The sequence below is a fragment of the Lolium perenne genome, chromosome 4 (genome assembly GCF_019359855.2).
Source record: "Lolium perenne isolate Kyuss_39 chromosome 4, Kyuss_2.0, whole genome shotgun sequence".
Classification (NCBI taxonomy): domain Eukaryota; kingdom Viridiplantae; phylum Streptophyta; class Magnoliopsida; order Poales; family Poaceae; genus Lolium; species Lolium perenne.
Genome location: NC_067247.2, coordinates 373,514,585 through 373,535,882, shown reverse-complemented (window position 1 = coordinate 373,535,882; position 21,298 = coordinate 373,514,585).

Below are 21,298 nucleotides of genomic sequence, written 5' to 3'. Positions count from 1 at the left end.
ATCACTGGTGTTGCGCCGCACTACACTCCTCCACCAACAACCTTCACGTGGCCTTCATCTCCTACTGGTTCGATAAACCTTGGTTTCTTACTGAGGGAAAACTTGTTGCTGTACACATCATACCTTCCTCTTGGGGTTCCCAACGGACGAGTGCTTTACCGTCACAAGGAAGCTACTTTCTGGGGCCGTTGCAATCCAACTCCCACATCAGCAGCTCTTTTTCTGGCGCCGTTGCTGGGGAGATCAAGACACGCTGCAAGGGGAGTCTCCCACATCCAATCTCTTTACTTTGTTATTGTCTTGCTTTACTTTATTTTATTTTCTGCTCTGTTTGCTTTCTTATATCAAAAACACAAAAAAAATTAGTTACTTGCTTTACTTTATTTACTGTCTTGTTTGCGTTTGATACGTCTCCAACGTATCGATAATTTCTTATGTTCCATGCTTGTTTTATGACAATACCTACATGTTTTATACACACTTTATATCGTTTTGATGCGTTTTACGGAACTAACCTATTGACGAGATGCCGAAGTGCCAGTTCCTGTTTTCTGCTGTTTTTGGTTTCAGAAATCCTAGTAAGGAAATATTCTCGGAATTGGACGAAATCAACGCCCAGTATCTTATAATTCCACGAAGCTTCCAGAACACCGGAGAGGGGCCAGAGGAGAGGCCCAGGGCCACCACACATGGTGGCGGCGCGGCCCAGGGGGGGGGGGCGCCCCCCTGTTGTCTGGCTGCCTCGTCAGCCCTCCGACTCCGACTCTTCGCCTATAAAAGCCTCCCTGACCTAAAACATCGATACGAATAAGCCACGGTACGAGAAAAGTTCCATAGCCGCCGCCATCGCGAAGCCAAGATTCGGGGGACAGAACTCTCTGTTCCGGCACGCCGCCGGGACGGGGAAGTGCCCCCGGAAGGCATCTCCATCGACACCACCGCCATCTTCATCACCATCGCTGCTTCCATGATGAGGAGGGTGTAGTTCTCCCTCGAGGCTAAGGGCTGTACCGGTAGCTATGTGGTTAATCTCTCTCCCATGTACTTCAATACAATGATCTCATGAGCTGCTTTACATGATTGAGATTCATATGATGAGCTTTGTATCACTATCAATCTATGTGCCACTCTAGTGATGTTATTAAAGTACTCTATTCCTCCTTCATGATGTAACGGTGACAGTGTGTGTGCATCATGTAGTACTTGGCATAGGTTATGATTGTAATCTCTTGTAGCTTATGGAGTTAATTATTACTATGATAGTATTGATGCGATCTATTCCCCCTTTCATAGTCTGAAGGTGACAGTGTGCATGCTATGTTAGTACTCGGTATAATTGCAATGGTCTATCATGCACTCTAAGGTTATTTAAATATGAACATCGAATGTTGTGGAGCTTGTTAACTCCGGCATTGAGGTGCTCTTGTAGCCCTACACAATGAATGGTGTTCATCATCCAACAAGAGAGTGTAGAAGTAGCATAAGAGAAGAGAACTTATTTATTTATGTGATCAATGTTGAGAGTGTCCACTAGTGAAAGTATGATCCCTAGGCCTTGTTTCCAAATACTGCAATCATCGCTTATTTACTGTTCTGCTGCATCTTTACTTACTACACGCTAGCAAGCTATTTTCTGGCACCGTTGCTACTACTCATATACATCCATATTACTTGTATTTCACTATCTCTTCACTGAACTATTGCACCTATACATATGACAAGTGTATTAGTTGTGTTGGGGACACAAGAGACCTCTTGTATCGTGATTGCAGGGTTGCTTGAGAGGGATATGTTTGACCTCTTCCTCCCTGAGTTCGATAAACCTTGGGCGATTCACTTAAGGAAAACTTGCTGCTGTTCTACAAACCTCTGCTCTTGGAGGCCCAACACTGTCTACAGGAATAGAAGCGTGCGTAGACATCAAGCACTTTTCTGGCGCCGTTGCCGGGGAGGAAAGGTAAAAGGCATTCACACTCCGGTCCCAGGTAACTAAGCACTTTTCTGGCGCCGTTGTGACTGCTCGAAGCTATTTCCTTTAGATCCTGCAACTGCATCTTTTTGTTTCTTGTTTACACTAGTTAGGCATAATGGAAAACAACAAAAAAATTAGAGATCTTTATGAAATTTATCTTGAATTAGGACATGATGTGTTTGAAGAGAGAATTAAAAAACCCATGGAACTTTGTTTGCATAATAGTTGTAACAATGTTATTAGCATGAACTCTTTGAACACTGATACGTCTCCGACGTATCGATAATTTCTTATGTTCCATGCCACATTATTGATGTTATCTACATGTTTTATGCACACTTTATGTCATATTCGTGCATTTTCTGGAACTAACCTATTAACAAGATGCCGAAGTGCCAGTTGCTGTTTTCTGCTGTTTTTGGTTTCAGAAATCCTAGTAAGGAAATATTCTCGGAATTGGACGAAATCAAAGCCCAGGGGCCTATTTTTCCACGAAGCTTCCAGAAGTCCGAAGGAGAGACGAAGAGGGGCCACGGGGTGGCCAAACCCTAGGGCGGCGCGGCCCCACCCCTGGCCGCGCCGGCCTATGGTGTGGGCCCCCCGTGCCGCCTCTTGACCTGCCCTTCCGCCTACAAATAGCCTCCGTGACGAAACCCCCAGTACCGAGAGCCACGATACGGAAAACCTTCCAGAGACGCCGCCAACGCCGATCCCATCTCGGGGGATCCAGGAGATCGCCTCCGGCACCCTGCCGGAGAGGGGAATCATCTCCCGGAGGACTCTACGCCGCCATGGTCGCCTCCGGTGTGATGTGTGAGTAGTCTACCCCTGGACTATGGGTCCATAGCAGTAGCTAGATGGTTGTCTTCTCCCCATTGTGCTATCATTGTCGGATCTTGTGAGCTGCCTAACATGATCAAGATCATCTATCTGTAATTCTATATGTTGCGTTTGTTGGGATCCGATGAATAGAGAATACTTGTTATGTTGATTATCAAAGTTATATCTACGTGTTGTTTATGATCTTGCATGCTTTCCGTTACTAGTAGATGCTCTGGCCAAGTAGATGCTTGTAACTCCAAGAGGGAGTATTTATGCTCGATAGTGGGTTCATGCCTCGCATTGACACAGGACGATGTGAGAAAGTTCTAAGGTTGTGTTGTGCTGTTGCCACTAGGGATAAAACATTGATGCTATGTCTAAGGATGTAGTTGTTGATTACATTACGCACCATACTTAATGCAATTGTCTGTTGCTTTGCAACTTAATACTGGAGGGGGTTCGGATGATAACCTGAAGGTGGACTTTTTAGGCATAGATGCAGTTGGATGACGGTCTATGTACTTTGTCGTAATGCCCAATTAAATCTCACTATACTCATCATGATATGTATGTGCATGGTCATGCTCTCTTTATTTGTCAATTGCCCAACTGTAATTTGTTCTCCCAACATGCTGTTCGTCTTATGGGAGAGACACCTCTAGTGAACTGTGGACCCCGGTCCAATTCTCTTTCTTGAAATACAATCTCTTGCAATCTGTTCTCTACTGTTTTCTGCAAACAATCATCTTCCACACAATACGGTTAACCCTTTGTTACAGCAAGCCGGTGAGATTGATAACCTCACTGTTTCGTTCGGGCAAAGTACTTTGGTTGTGTTGTGCAGGTTCCACGTTGGCGCCGGAATCCCTGGTGTTGCGCCGCACTACATCCCGCCGCCATCAACCTTCAACGTGCTTCTTGACTCCTACTGGTCCGATTAAACCTTGGTTTCTTACTGAGGGAAACTTGCCGCTGTGCGCATCACACCTTCCTCTTGGGGTTCCCAACGGACGTGCCAACCACACGCATCAAGCAAATTTCTGGCGCCGTTGCCGGGGAGATCAAGACACGCTGCAAGGGGAGTCTCCACTTCTCAATCTCTTTACTTTGTTTTTGTCTTGCTTAGTTTTATTTACTACTTTGTTTGCTGCACTAAATCAAAATACAAAAAAATTAGTTGCTAGTTTTACTTTATTTGCTATCTTGTTTGCTATATCAAAAACACAAAAAAAATTAGTTACTTGCATTTACTTTATCTAGTTTGCTTTATTTACTACTACTGAAATGAGTAATCCTTAAGTTGAAGTTCGTACGTTTAAGCAACGAGGGGGAGAATGTTTGAGAGATGCTTGGTATAGAATTAGTGATGCCCATAATAGATGCACTAAGAAACACTCCACCATTATTTTACTCAGGAATTTTTATGTTGGTATCTCTAGCTGGAATAGATATGTTCTTGATAGTCTCGCAAAAGGTGACTTCCTAAGTACTCCTTCATTAGAAGCTAGTTGCATTATTGAGAGTTTATTTGGAATACCCCCTGTTGATAAAGTTAAAACTGAAATCTCTCTTGAAGATGTTATGAAAAAATTGGAAACCATAGAGAAATTTTTTCCAAGTATTGAAGCTGAATTGGAAATGTTACTTGATAAAACTGATGAACTTGATAAATCCTTAGGAGGAATTGATGAAAGAATTAGTGTCCTAGGAACTTGTGTTATCCATGATGATCAAATCAATAGGATTGATGAACTTGAAAAGGCTATGGGAACCTTGGGTTCAACATTTTCTTCTCTTAAATATAAGGAGAAAGCTTATGTGGGTAAGGATCAAAAGTTTATGTATGTCTCTAAAGTGCCTAAACCAAAGAAGTATTATTATAGGCCTAAAATTGACAAAGCCCTTAGTACCACTGCGGATGGGGGAGCTCATAATAACGATACACCACTCTCCGATAATACTTGATACACACTTTCTGCGCCTAGCTGAAAGGCGTTAAAGAAAAGCGCTTATGGGAGACAACCCATGTTTTTACCTACAGTACTTTGTTTTTATTTTGTGTCTTGGAAGTTGTTTACTACTGTAGCAACCTCTCCTTATCTTAGTTTTGTGTTTTGTTGTGCCAAGTTAAGCCGTTGATAGAAAAGTAAGTACTAGATTTGGATTACTGCACAGTTCCAGATTTCTTTGCTGTCACGAATCTGGGTCTACCTCCCTGTAGGTAGCTCAGAAAATTAAGCCAATTTACGTGCATGATCCTCAGATATGTACGCAACTTTCATTCAATTTGAGAATTTTCATTTGAGCAAGTCTGGTGCCATTTTAAAATTCGTCAATACGAACTGTTCTGTTTTGACAGATTCTGCCTTTTATTTCGCATTGCCTCTTTTGCTATGTTGGATGAATTTCTTTGATCCACTAATGTCCAGTAGCATTATGCAATGTCCATAAGTGTTAAGAATGATTGTGTCACCTCTGAATATGTCAATTTATATTGTGCACTAACCCTCTAATGAGTTGTTTCGAGTTTGGTGTGGAGGAAGTTTTCAAGGATCAAGAGAGGAGTATGATGCAACATGATCAAGGAGAGTGAAAGCTCTAAGCTTGGGGATGCCCCGGTGGTTCACCCCTGCATATATCAAGAAGACTCAAGCGTCTAAGCTTGGGGATGCCCAAGGCATCCCCTTCTTCATCGACAACATTATCAGGTTCCTCCCCTGAAACTATATTTTTATTCCATCACATCTTATGTGCTTTTTCTTGGAGCGTCGGTTTGTTTTTGTTTTTTGTTTTGTTTGAATAAAATGGATCCTAGCATTCACTTTATGGGAGAGAGACACGCTCCGCTGTTGCATATGGACAAGTATGTCCTTGGTTTCTACTCATAGTATTCATGGCGAAGTTTCTCCTTCGTTAAATTGTTATATGGTTGGAATTGGAAAATGATTGTTGATCGCCAAAACCCACCGGCGGGCAGCGGCGAGCCAACACGGTAGAGCCGGGAAGAGCCTAGAGCTGCGGCTGGCTGAGACCCCTCCGAGCGACGGCCCGCAATGCTCTTCTGGTCACACGCGGCGATGCGAAGTGCAAGGGCGTGCCACCTGACCTATACCTGGTCAGGAAGGTGATGGGGATGCCTCGCTTAGTTCCTGCATGGCATACACGTAAACATTAAATAAGAGCCTCGATCGGCTCTCAGGTTATCCTGTGAATCGGCTCAAAGAGCCGATCCACCCATGATCCGTGCGGGGTGCACGAATACTTGGTGATCCTGCTTGATCAAGATATAGCTAATGAGATCTACGACGATTTAGGGTTTTCACCGCATAATCGGATCATCCTACTCCAGGTTGGGCCTCGCGGCCACGCACGGTGCTCGTAAGCCGATCCTAAACAAGGCCACACAACCAACATGACGTTGATCATCGGAACATCCTGTTTAGGACTTGCGAACGCCACCCTACGTGCCACTGGATCCTCCCCCCCTTTGTAAGGCCTAACTAATGCAGATATTAAACTAATCCTTGCATAACAAGGAGCAATCGTAACAGATCAGATCTACTAGATGATGAACAAGCAGGGTGCCGCCCCCACGCCTGAGATAGGCGTGAGGGCGGCTAGACATGCGAGGGTTGCACTACGTAATCATGTTTATACGAAGAGCTATGCTAACCCTAACACATCTATGATAACTACGTTGCGCGCCATCAAAGACGCTTCAGTACGCGCAACGCATGAACAACGTGGGGCTTGTGCTGCCTAGATCGCAAGATGCGATCTAGGCAGCATGTCGCTTACCTGATTGAAACCCTCGAGTTGAAGGAGTTGGCGATGCGCCGAGATTGGTTTGTTTTGGGGTGAACGTTGTGTTGTTGTTTATTCCATAAACCCTAGATACATATTTATAGTCCGGCGGACTTTCTAATTCGGACGTGCACCTAACCGTGCACGAGTAAAACTCTAACTTTTAATCTAAAGATACGATCTACCAAATTACAGATACAATGGGCAATTCAGCCCAACTTCGTGCATAAGGCCAATTCTTGTTTTTCCTTCCATGTATATCTTCAAGTCTTTCTCAATCGTGGCCCACCTCCGACTCGGTCAAATTCTGGTGATAACAATGATACATGTAGTAATTGCTATAAATGTTTTGGGTAATGTGATACTTGGCAATTGTTGTGCTCATGATTAAGCTCTTGCATCATATGCTTTGCACCCATTAATGAAGAAATACATAGAGCATGCTAAAATTTGGTTTGCATATTTGGTTTCTCTAAGGTCTAGATAATTTCTAGTATTGAGTTTGAACAACAAGGAAGACGGTGTAGAGTCTTATAATGTTTTCAATATGTCTTTTATGTGAGTTCTGCTGCACCGGTTCATCCTTGTGTTTGTTTCAAATAAGCCTTGCTAGCCTAAAGCTTGTATCGAGAGGGAATACTTCTCATGCATCCAAAATACTTGAGCCAACCACTATGCCATTTGTGTCCACCATACCTACCTACTACATGGTATTTTCCGCCATTCCAAAGTAAATTGCTTGAGTGCTACCTTTAAAATTCCATCATTCACCTTTGCAATATATAGCTCATGGGACAAATAGCTTAAAAACTATTGTGGTATTGAATATGTAATTATGCACTTTATCTCTTATTAAGTTGCTTGTTGTGCGATAACCATGTTTACTGGGGACGCCATCAACTTTTCATTATTGAATTTCATGTGAGTTGCTATGCATGTTCGTCTTGTCTGAAGTAAGAGAGATCAACCACCTTATGGTTAAGCATGCATATGTTAGAGAAGAACATTGGGCCGCTAACTAAAGCCATGATCCATGGTGGAAGTTTCAGTTTTGGACAACAATCCTCAAATCTCAAATGAGAAAATTATTAATTGTTGTTACATGCTTATGCATAAAAGAGGAGTCCATTATCTGTTGTCTATGTTGTCCCGGTATGGATGTCTAAGTTGAGAATAATCAATAGCGAGAAATCCAATGCGAGCTTTCTCCTTAGACCTTTGTACAGGCGGCATAGAGGTACCCCTTTGTGACACTTGGTAAAAACAATGCATTGTGATGATCCGGTAGTCCAAGCTAATTAGGACAAGGTGCGGGCACTATTAGTACACTATGCATGAGGCTTGCAACTTATAAGATATAATTTACATGATGCATATGCTTTATTACTACCGTTGACAAAATTGTTTCATGTTTTCAAAATCAAAGCTCTAGCACAAATATAGCAATCGATGCTTTTCCTCTATGGAGGACCATTCTTTTACTTTCAATGTTGAGTCAGTTCACCTATTTCCCTCCACCTCAAGAAGCAAACACTTGTGTGAACTGTGCATTGATTCCTACATACTTGCTTATTGCACTTATTATATTACTCTATGTTGACAATATCCATGAGATATACATGTTACAAGTTGAAAGCAACCGCTGAAACTTAATCTTCTTTTGTGTTGCTTCAATGCTTTTACTTTGAATTATTGCTTTATGAGTTAACTCTTATGCAAGACTAATTGATGCTTGTCTTGAAGTGCTATTCATGAAAAGTCTTGGCTTTATGATTCACTTGTTTACTCATGTCATATACATTGTTTTGATCGCTGCATTCACTACATATGCTTTACAAATAGTATGATCAAGATTATGATGGCATGTCACTCCAGAAATTATCTGTGTTATCGTTTTACCTGCTCGGGACGAGCAGAACTAAGCTTGGGGATGCTGATACGTCTCCGACGTATCGATAATTTCTTATGTTCCATGCCACATTATTGATGTTATCTACATGTTTTATGCACACTTTATGTCATATTCGTGCATTTTCTGGAACTAACCTATTAACAAGATGCCGAAGTGCCGATTCTTTGTTTTCTGCTGTTTTTGGTTTCAGAAATCCTAGTAAGGAAATATTCTCGGAATTGGACGAAATCAAAGCCCAGGGGCCTATTTTTCCACGAAGCTTCCAGAAGTCCGAAGGAGAGACAAAGAGGGGCCACGGGGTGGCCAAACCCTAGGGCGGCGCGGCCCCACCCCTGGCCGCGCCGGCCTATGGTGTGGGTCCCCCGTGCCGCCTCTTGACCTGCCCTTCCGCCTACAAATAGCCTCCGTGACGAAACCCCCAGTACCGAGAGCCACGATACGGAAAACCTTCCAGAGACGCCGCCAACGCCGATCCCATCTCGGGGGATCCAGGAGATCGCCTCCGGCACCCTACCGGAGAGGGGAATCATCTCCCGGAGGACTCTACGCCGCCATGGTCGCCTCCGGTGTGATGTGTGAGTAGTCTACCCCTGGACTATGGGTCCATAGCAGTAGCTAGATGGTTGTCTTCTCCCCATTGTGCTATCATTGTCGGATCTTGTGAGCTGCCTAACATGATCAAGATCATCTATCTGTAGTTCTATATGTTGCGTTTGTTGGGATCCGATGAATAGAGTATACTTGTTATGTTGATTATCAAAGTTATATCTACGTGTTGTTTATGATCTTGCATGCTTTCCGTTACTAGTAGATGCTCTGGCCAAGTAGATGCTTGTAACTCCAAGAGGGAGTATTTATGCTCGATAGCGGGTTCATGCCTGCATTGACACAGGACGGTGTGAGAAAGTTCTAAGGTTGTGTTGTGCTGTTGCCACTAGGGATAAAACATTGATGCTATGTCTAAGGATGTAGTTGTTGATTACATTACGCACCATACTTAATGCAATTGTCTGTTGCTTTGCAACTTAATACTGGAGGGGGTTCGGATGATAACCTGAAGGTGGACTTTTTAGGCATAGATGCAGTTGGATGGCGGTCTATGTACTTTGTCGTAATGCCCAATTAAATCTCACTATACTCATCATGATATGTATGTGCATGGTCATGCTCTCTTTATTTGTCAATTGCCCAACTGTAATTTGTTCACCCAACATGCTGTTCGTCTTATGGGAGAGACACCTCTAGTGAACTGTGGACCCCGGTCCAATTCTCTTTACTGAAATACAATCTACTGCAATACTGTTCTACTGTTTTCTGCAAACAATCATCTTCCACACAATACGGTTAACCCTTTGTTACAGCAAGCCGGTGAGATTGACAACCTCACTGTTTCGTTGGGGCAAAGTACTTTGGTTGTGTTGTGCAGGTTCCACGTTGGCGCCGGAATCCCTGGTGTTGCGCCGCACTACATCCCGCCGCCATCAACCTTCAACGTGCTTCTTGACTCCTACTGGTCCGATTAAACCTTGGTTTCTGTTATCACCAGATTTTGGTCAAATCAGGAGGTGGGCCGTTAGAGAGATGGGCTTGGAAGATTACACGTGGAAGATCTCTGAAGCGGCCTTGCACGGAGAATTTGGGCTAGTTTGCCCGTGTATCTTTAATTATAGTAGATTGTATCGTAGATTAAAAGTTAGAGTTTGTCTCGTACACGGTGGAGATATTCCCACGTTAGAAAGTCCCCTGGACTATAAATATGTATCTAGGGTTTATGGAAAAAACAACAACTCACGTTCAACCCAAACAAACCAATCTCGGCGCATCGCCAACTCCTTCGTCTCGAGGGTTTCTATCAGGTAAGTGACATGCTGCCTAGATCGCATCTTGCGATCTAGGCAGCACAAGCTCCACGTTGTTCATGCGTTGCTCGTACTGAAGCGTCTTTGATGGCGAGCAACGTAGTTATCATAGATGTGTTAGGGTTAGCATAGTTCTTCGTATAACATGCTTACGTAGTGCAACCCTTGCATATCTAGCCGCCCTCACACCTATCTCAGGTGTGGGGGCGGCACCCCGCTTGATCATTATTTAGTAGATCTGATCCGTTACGATTGCTCCTTGTTCTGCAAGGATTAGTTTAATATCTGCAATAGTTAGGCCTTACAAAGGGGGGGAGGATCCAGCGGCACGTAGGGTGGCGTTCGCAAGTCCTAAACAGGATGTTCCGAGGATCAACTTCATGTTGGTTTTTAGGCCTTGTTTAGGATCGGCTTACGATCACCGTGCGTGGCCGCGAGGCCCAACCTGGAGTAGGATGATCCGATTATGCGGTGAAAACCCTAAATCGTCGTAGATCTCATTAGCTTTATCTTGATCAAGCAGGATCACCATATATTCGTGCACCCCGTACGAATCATGGGTGGATCGGCTCTTTGAGCCGATTCACAGGATAACCTGAGAGCCGATCGAGGCTCGTATTTAATGTTTACGTGTATGCCACGCAGGAAACTAAGCGAGGCATCCCCATCACCTTCCTGACCAGGTATAGGTCAGGTGGCACGCCCTTGCACTTCGCATCGGACGTGTGACCAGAAGAGCATTGCGGGCCGTCGCTCGGAGGGGTCTCAGCCAGCCGCAGCTCTAGGCTCTTCCCGGCTCTACCGTGTTGACCGTCGCTGCCCGCCGGTGGGTTTTGGCAGTCAACACATTCTGGCACGCCCGGTGGGACAATCATCTACATCAACCACATCGCCATCTACATCTGAGATGGCGGACGGCACGCCAGTCACCTACGAGGAGTTGCCTGACGAGCTCAAGAAGAGATATGACGAGATCAAGGTCACCCTCGAAGCCGACCTCATCGGCTCTTTTCAGAGAACCCGTTCCCATGGCATCAGATGGAAGGGATTCTCACCGCAAGGTGCACTCGATGGGATAGACCTCTCTGCCCCGTCGGAGGAACGCACCAGGGGCTGCGGCAGGAGATCAACTACTTGGTGGCTCACTCGCTACACCGCCACTCTGAAAACCTGGTCAACGTGTTGGAGCGTGTCGCTCTGCGCGTGATCCAGGAGATCATGAGCCACCAGTACTCGCCGTCAGGACCAGCTCTCGGGACGCATCAAGGAGAGTTGCCACTCCAGTCCCGTCCACCGCTGCCATATGCGTTGGCAGCACCAGCTGAAGTGCCGGCTACACCGGCATTCGTCGTCTACAAGATCGGTGGTGACCCTAGTGACTACCAGTTCTTGGCTGAGGCGCCTAAGGAGATCCCTCAAGGATACGCGTGCACGTATGTGCCAGATTGTGGCAGCTGGGCACTCTCAAACCAGGCCACAACATCAGGGACTCCGGCGAAAACAGGAGGAACGTCAGCGACAGAGTTTGAGAAGCAGACGTGGCTAACTAAGTACGCCACCCCGGCGAATCTTCAGAGTGCAACTCCTGCAGCCAGCACAGCGGATCAGATCAGTACCATACTGAGAGACCAGTTCGGCATGGTGCCGAAAAGAAGGGCAATCGGCTATTCCAAGCCGTACCCCGACGAGTACGAGATGATCCCACTGCCACCTAAATATCGGCTCCCTGACTTCTCCAAATTCAGTGGATCAGATGGCTCCAGCTCCATCGAGCACGTCGGCCGATATTTGGCGCAACTAGGACCGGCTTCAGTGTCGGATCAGCTACGCGTGAGGCTCTTTTCACAGTCCCTCACGGGATCGGCTTTCGGATGGTACACCTCTTTGCCAGCAAACTCCATCCGGTCTTGGAAGCAATTGGAAGAACAGTTCCATATGCAATACCATTCAGAAGCTTCCGAGTCTAGCATTGCCGATCTAGCACAACTACGTCAGAAGCGCGGAGAAACGGTGACAGAGTACATCCAGCGCTTCAGGAATCTTAGGAACCGATGTTATTCGGTTCGTATAACTGAAAAGGAAGCAGTCGAGTTGGCAGTAGCTGGCCTTGCAACACAGCTCAAGGACATGGCCTCCCAAGCAGATTATCCCTCGGCGGCGCACATGGTTCGAAACTATCAGCATATGAACAGCGCCACCCGGACCTGTACCAAGACAAGTTCAAGCGTGCAGTAGTCCTGGTCGATGCAGAGGAAGACGAAGTTCCTGCGGGAGACCAAGAAGTAGCAGTGGCTGAGTGGACTCGGGGAGGAACCCCCGTGTCCTGCAAATGGGTAAAGCCACCAGGGCCGCCCAGGGGATTTGATTTTGACGTGACCAAGACTGAACAAATCTTCGACCTCCTGCTCAAGGAGAAACAGTTGACGATTCCTGAAGGTCTCAAGTTCCCCACGGCGCAAGAGCTGAACGGAAAGCCGTACTGCAAATGGCACAACTCGCTCTCCCATGCCACCAACGACTGCAGGGTGTGGCGTCAGCACATCCAAGCGGCGATAGAGAAGGGGCGTCTAATTTTCAACCAGTACGCCATGAAGGTCGACACCCAACCCTTCCCCGCCATTAACATGGTAGAAGTCACCTACCCTGAGGGTTGCCAGCCAGGTCCCTCGTTCAGCATCAACATGGTAGGGCCTGGGAACCGCTCTGGCAAAGATGGAGATGAGGGCAGCTGCTCTCATAGCAAGGACACAGAGGAGGCCGCTCCACGCGATCGGCTCCATCATGATGGCAAGCGCTACGTCACAGAGGGAGAGGTGAAGAACATAATATATCAATGACCTCTCTCTGATCACCTCCTCAACAAATATGTGAGTCAGTATGACCAACACCGACGGTCCAACTATCATGATGAAGGAGATCGTCTGGCTAGAGAAGCCAGAAGACATCGTCGGCATGATCGCGATGAGGAGGAGCACGAGCGCCGTGCCACGGACAGGTCAAGGGAGCAAGATGACAACGCCAGACACTGGGACTGCCCTTTCTTCAGACACTGCTGGGATTCAGGAATGAGCCGATTGCCCACAATCGGCAATTGCCCAGAATGCAACAAGAAGAAGAAGGAGGCAGCCAACGTGTCTGTGTTCGAGCGCTTAGGGTCTCTCCCGCCACAGAGCAAACGTGCTGAGTCCCTTCGGTGGGCAGATCTTGAGAATTCCGAAGACGAGGGACCAGAGGAAGAAGATAGGTACCACCGTCCAAGGTGGTGCCCTGACGGACTCAGCCGTTCACAAAAACGCAGGGTTCAGCGGTTGCGCGGCCTGGAGGAAGCCGAAAGGTTATACCTGCATACGCTAAGGAAGGCACGGCCTGATCTGGCTGCAAAGGTTCAGCGAGCCCTGGATGAAGAGGGTCGTCCACGGAGAATGGAGTGGCGTCCCAAGCAAAAGAAAGCCGATGATGAAACATCGGCTGGCACAAACATGGTGCTCGTCTTGCCGACGGAGCTTAGTGCTCCACGATTATACGATGCACTCAAGGTGGACGACAGCAGGCGCATCAAGTCAGAGGTTGGGTTGGTTTTATCCAGCCTGACCGAGTAGCAAGAACACAACAGTGAGCAAAACAAGGCGAGGCTGATTCTTGTGATCGGCCCCATAAATTATGAAGGAGCTTACAGAACCTTCAGTCAGCACTCTAATGGATATGGAGGCCGATTCCAGCAATCGGCCAAAATTATGTTTACCACATATGCAGCACATATTCTGCTTGTGTTCAGCAACGATCTACTGGGCAGCGGCCACGTCGGCAGATGAAAGTCAGCATGAATCCTTACGGAGCCGACGTACAAGTGCAGTGCCCTGATTAACCATAAAGCCGATATCTGCAGTCAGTTGGCAGATTCGGCTCGGGGGGCATATAGTCAGATGAACATGTGCAGATAAACATGTGCAAACATGTGCAGATAAACACGTGCAGACATGCATGCAGTGGAACATTGGGGGGACGATTAAGAAAAATCGGCCAAATAAAAAAAAAATTATTTAGCCGATGCTCAGCCATCGACTCTAGTACAGTCACACAAGATCAAGACCAGTTGGTTATATGCTCAAAGTTCACATCGGCATCGACGATCAGTGCAGGAAAGGAGCCGATCTGACCTGCAAGGCGTGAAAAGTAGACTGAAGAAGCTCGGGGGGCAGCTCACCCTGAAGGTTCTCTGCTTTGGGAGCCGATTTTGTTGAAATCGGCTAACTCTGCATATGCGGCACATTCGGCTGATCCATTACCGATTCTCGCCTCGACTGAGACTCGGGGGGCAGCTGGCCTGGTGGCTGCTCTGTTTTGGAAAGCCGATTGGAGTCGCATCGACTGGCCCTGCATTGTGATCTCCTCTGAATCGGTATAGGAGGCCGTCGGTTTTGTTTTTTACAAGTTTGGACCGTCCTGTCGCTGCAAGAGGAGGAAAGGGACTAGATTCTCAAAATAGCCGATGAGTAGTCATCGGCTAAGGGATTGCGAAGAATTGTGGTCAGATACCAAATCGCAGCCTGAAATTGAGAAGTTCTTGGCCTACGAGCTAATCGACATGAGAGTCCGGCTTCATGGGCGTCCAAAAGAAAAGAAATCCGATACGTTGCTATCGGTCTTGGCATGACAGGCGGAAGGAATGAAATTGGAGTAATTGAAGGATGAATCAAAAGAACAATTTCATTAATTTAAAGGAGCGGCTTTACAAGAAAGAGCCGATGGCTCTCAAAAGAGGGATCTGGTGCCTAGTGCACTGCTACTACTAGTCCTATTCTAACTAGTCGTCGCTGTCCTCGTCGTCACCGCCGTCGATGTCGTCGGCGCTGCTCCCAGGGAGCTCCTCATCGCTGCTACCCCAACCCGTGGCCGGAGCCTCTTCCTCCTCGTCATCATCATCATCCTCGCTGTCCGCCCAGGAGCGGAAGCGCTTGGTTGGCGGGTACCCGGCGGAAGAAGAAGATTCATCTTCCTCCTCTTCTTCTCCTTCTTCATCGTCGTCTTCATCCTCGCTATCCGCCCACATGCGGGAGCGCTTCTTCGGTGGGAGCTTGGCGGAGGGGAAGGCCTTGGCCTTCGCTACTTCTCCTTCTTTCTTCTCATTGTCGGGGGAGAGGGGGTTCACCTTGGAGTGAAGGTTGTCCTCGCTCTGCTTCTTCGGCGAGGATTGGGGGAAGAGGTTTGAGAAGGAGGAGGAAGAGGAAGACATGGCTGAGGGAGAAGAGGGTTTTTTGGGTGCCGATGGCTGGAACAGAGGAAGGGGATGGAGAAAGCTAATCGATCGGCACAGTTAAATAATGAGGAGCCTGGCGGAAATTTAATGTCATTATAGTTTCCAAGGAGATGACGCCAGAGCTATCGAATTTTGCAGAGAAGCTGAGAAGACAGGGCATAATGATAACGGATACTGCAACAGCTCTGCTCTGCCACGACATGACCCGACGAAGGAAAGCATAATGATTTTGGAAAAGTTATTTCCAAAACCAGGGGGGCATGTGTTATCACCAGATTTTGGTCAAATCAGGAGGTGGGCCGTTAGAGAGATGGGCTTGGAAGATTACACGTGGAAGATCTCTGAAGCGGCCTTGCACGGAGAATTTGGGCTAGTTTGCCCGTGTATCTTTAATTATAGTAGATTGTATCGTAGATTAAAAGTTAGAGTTTGTCTCGTACACGGTGGAGATATTCCCACGTTAGAAAGTCCCCTGGACTATAAATATGTATCTAGGGTTTATGGAAAAAACAACAACTCACGTTCAACCCAAACAAACCAATCTCGGCGCATCGCCAACTCCTTCGTCTCGAGGGTTTCTATCAGGTAAGCGACATGCTGCCTAGATCGCATCTTGCGATCTAGGCAGCACAAGCTCCACGTTGTTCATGCGTTGCTCGTACTGAAGCGTCTTTGATGGCGAGCAACGTAGTTATCATAGATGTGTTAGGGTTAGCATAGTTCTTCGTATAACATGCTTACGTAGTGCAACCCTTGCATATCTAGCCGCCCTCACACCTATCTCAGGTGTGGGGGCGGCACCCCGCTTGATCATTATTTAGTAGATCTGATCCGTTACGATTGCTCCTTGTTCTGCAAGGATTAGTTTAATATCTGCAATAGTTAGGCCTTACAAAGGGGGGGAGGATCCAGCGGCACGTAGGGTGGCGTTCGCAAGTCCTAAACAGGATGTTCCGAGGATCAACTTCATGTTGGTTTTTAGGCCTTGTTTAGGATCGGCTTACGATCACCGTGCGTGGCCGCGAGGCCCAAGCTGGAGTAGGATGATCCGATTATGCGGTGAAAACCCTAAATCGTCGTAGATCTCATTAGCTTTATCTTGATCAAGCAGGATCACCATATATTCGTGCACCCCGTACGAATCATGGGTGGATCGGCTCTTTGAGCCGATTCACAGGATAACCTGAGAGCCGATCGAGGCTCGTATTTAATGTTTACGTGTATGCCACGCAGGAAACTAAGCGAGGCATCCCCATCACCTTCCTGACCAGGTATAGGTCAGGTGGCACGCCCTTGCACTTCGCATCGGACGTGTGACCAGAAGAGCATTGCGGGCCGTCGCTCGGAGGGGTCTCAGCCAGCCGCAGCTCTAGGCTCTTCCCGGCTCTACCGTGTTGACCGTCGCTGCCCGCCGGTGGGTTTTGGCAGTCAACAGTTTCTTACTGAGGGAAACTTGCCGCTGTGCGCATCACACCTTCCTCTTGGGGTTCCCAACGGACGTGCCAACCACACGCATCAAACACTATTATTGATAATGCTATGGAAGAATTTAAGCTTGGGGAAGCTGGTTTTGATGTGCATGATATTTTTAGTCCCCCAAGCATGAAGGAGAAAATTTACTTTGACGATACTTTGCCTCCTATTTATGATGATTATAATGATAGTGGTCTTTTGGTGCCACCTACTATGGAGGATAAAGTTTATTATGATTATACTATGCCTCCTATATTTGATGATGAGAATAATAATGATAGCTACTTTGTTGAATTTTCTCCCACTACAATTAATAAGAATGACTATGTTTATGTGGAGAGTAATGATACTTGTATGCATGTAGCTCATGATAAGAATGTTTTATGTGATAGTTATATTGTTGAGTTCGTTTATGATGCTACTGAAAGTTATTATGAGAGAGGGAAACATGGTTATATACATCTTAATAATATTAAGTTTCCCCTCTTTATGTTGAGAATCTTGAAGTTACTCGTGTTTTATCTTCCTATGCTTGTCACTTTGTTCTTCATGAATTTATTTGTGTACAAGATTCCTTTATAGGAAGTGGGTTAGACTTAAATGTGTTTTTAATTTTCTTTTTGATGCTCTCTTTTGCTTCAACTCTTATTTCTTATGTGAGCATCATTAAAATTACTGAGCCCATCTTAATGGCTATAAAGAAAGCACTTCTTGGGAGATAACCCATGTTTTTATTTTGCTACTGTTTTGTTGTGTCTTGGAAGTTGTTACTACTGTAGCAACCTCTCCTTATCTTTATTTTATTGCATTGTTGTGCCAAGTAAAGTCTTTGATGGTAGAGTTGATACTAGATTTGGATTACTGCGCAGAAACAGTTTTCTTGCTGTCACGAAATTGAGTCGCCACGTCTGTAGGTAACTCAGAAAAATATGCCAATTTACGTGTGTGATCCTCAGATATGTACGCAACTTTCATTCAATTTCATAATTTTCATCTGAGCAAGTTAAGTGCCCCAGAAAAAATTCGTCTTTACGTACTGTTCTGTTTTGACAGATTCTGTCTTTTATTTCGCATTGCCTCTTTTGCTGTGTTGGATGGATTTCTTTGTTCCATTAACTTTCAGTAGCTTTGTGCAATGTCCAGAAGTGTTAAGAATGATTGTGTCACCTCTGAACATGTGAATTTTTGATTATGCACTAACCCTCTAATGAGTTTGTTTTGAGTTTGGTGTGGAGGAAGTTTTCAAGGGTCAAGAGAGGAGGATGATATATGATTAAGATGAGTGAAAAGTCTAAGCTTGGGGATGCCCCCGTGGTTCATCCCTGCATATTTCAAGAAGACTCAAGCATCTAAGCTTGGGGATGCCCAAGGCATCCCCTTCTTCATCAACAATTTATCAGGTTTCCTCTATTGAAACTATATTTTTATTCCGTCACATCTTATGTACTTTACTTGGAGCGTCTGTGTGTTTTATTTTCGTTTTTGTTATTTTCATTCTCTGAATAAATGCTTGTGTGGGAGAGAGAGACGCTCCGCTGGTTCATATGAACACATGTGTTCTTAGCTTTTAATGTTCATGGCGAAGGTTGAAACTGCTTCGTTCATTGTTGGAAACAGAAAATGCTACATGTGGTAATTGGTATAATGTCTTGAATAATTTGATACTTGGCAATTGTTGTGCTCATTTAAGCTCTTGCATCATGTACTTTGCACCTATTAGTGAAGAAATACTGTAGAGCTTGTTGACATTTGGTTTGCATGATTGGTCTCTCTAAGTCTAGATATTTTCTGGTGAGGGTTTGAACAACAAGGAAGACAGTGTAGAGTCTTATAATGCTTGCAATATGTTCTTATGTAAGTTTTGCTGTACCGGTTCATACTTGTGTTTGCTTCAAACAACCTTGCTAGCCTAAACCTTGTATTGAGAGGGAATACTTCTCGTGCATCCAAAATCCTTGAGCCAAAAACTATGCCATTTGTGTCCACCATACCTACCTACTACATGGTATTTCTCTGCCATTCCAAAGTAAATTGCTTGAGTGCTACCTTTAAAATTCCATTCTTTGTCTTTGCAATATATAGCTCATGGGAAAAATAGCTTAAAAACTATTGTGGTATTGAATATGTACTTATGTATCTTATTTCTTAATAAGTTGCTTGTTGAGCGATAACCGTGTTCCTGGGGACGCCATCAACTATTTCTTTGTTGAATATCATGTGAGTTGCTATGCATGTTCGTCTTGTCTGAAGTAAGGGTGATTTATCATGAGTTGAATGGTTTGAGTATGCATATTGTTAGAGAAGAACATTGGGCCGCTAACTAAAGCCATGATCCATGGTGGAAGTTTCAGTTTGGACAACAAACCTCAATCTATTATGAGAATATTATTTGTTGTTGAATGCTTATGCATTAAAGAGGAGTCCATTATCTGTTGTCTATGTTGTCCCGATATGGATGTCTAAGTTGAGAATAATCAAAAGCGAGAAATCCAATGTGAACTTTCTCCTTAGACCTTTGTACAGGCGGCATAGAGGTACCCCTTTGTGACACTTGGTTAAAATATATGTTATGCAATGATAATCCATGTAAATCCAAGCTAATTAGGACAAGGTGCGGGCACTATTGGTAATCTATGCATGAGGCTTGCAACTTGTAGGATATATTATACATAACACATATGCTTTATTACTACCGTTGACAAAATTGTTTCTTGTTTTCAAAATAAAAGCTCTAGCACAAATATAGCAATCCATGCTTCCCTCTGGGAAGGGCCATTCTTTTACTTTTATGTTGAGTCAGTTTACCCATTTCTTTCTATCTTAGAAGCAAACACTTGTGTTAACTGTGCATTGATTCTTACATACTTGCATATTTGCATTCATCATATTACTTTGTATTGACAATTATCCATGAGATAATAATGTTACAAGTTGAAAGCAACTGCTGAAACTTAAATCTTCCTTTGTCTTGCTTCAATGCCTTTACTTTGAATCTATTGCTTTATGAGTTAACTCTTATGCAAGACTTATTGATTCTTGTCTTGAAAGTACTATTCATGAAAATTCTTTGCTATATGATTCAGTTGTTTAATCATTGTCTTTACCATTTCTTTGAATCGCTTCATTCATCTCATATGCTTTACAATAGTATGATCAAGATTATGTAAGTTGCATGTCATTTTAGGAATTATCTTTGTTATCGTTTACCTACTCGAGGACGAGTAGGAACTAAGCTTGGGGATGCTGATACGTCTCCAACGTATCGATAATTTCTTATGTTCCATGCTTGTTTTATGACAATACCTACATGTTTTATACACACTTTATATCATTTTGATGCGTTTTCGGGAACTAACCTATTGACGAGATGCCGAAGTGCCAGTTCCTGTTTTCTGCTGTTTTTGGTTTCAGAAATCCTAGTAAGGAAATATTCTCGGAATTGGACGAAATCAACGCCCAGTATCTTATAATTCCACGAAGCTTCCAGAACACCGGAAAGGGGCCAGAGGAGAGGCCCAGGGCCACCACACATGGTGGCGGCGCGGCCCAAGGGGGGGGCGCCCCCCTGTTGTCTGGCTGCCTCGTCAGCCCTCCGACTCCGACTCTTCGCCTATAAAAGCCTCCCTGACCTAAAACATCGATACGAATAAGCCACGGTACGAGAAAAGTTCCAGAGCCGCCGCCATCACGAAGCCAAGATTCGGGGGACAGAACTCTCTGTTCCGGCACGCCGCCGGGACGGGGAAGTGCCCCCGGAAGGCATCTCCATCGACACCACCGCCATATTCATCACCATCGCTGCTTCCATGATGAGGAGGGAGTAGTTCTCCCTCGAGGCTAAGGGCTGTACCGGTAGCTATGTGGTTAATATCTCTCCCATGTACTTCAATACAATGATCTCATGAGCTGCTTTACATGATTGAGATTCATATGATGAGCTTTGTATCACTATCAATCTATGTGCTACTCTAGTGATGTTATTAAAGTACTCTATTCCTCCTTCATGATGTAACGGTGACAGTGTGTGCATCATGTAGTACTTGGCATAGGTTATGATTGTAATCTCTTGTAGATTATGGAGTTAATTATTACTATGATAGTATTGATGCGATCTATTCCCCCTTTCATAGTCTGAAGGTGACAGTGTGCATGCTATGTTAGTACTCGGCATAATTGCAATGGTCTATTATGCACTCTAA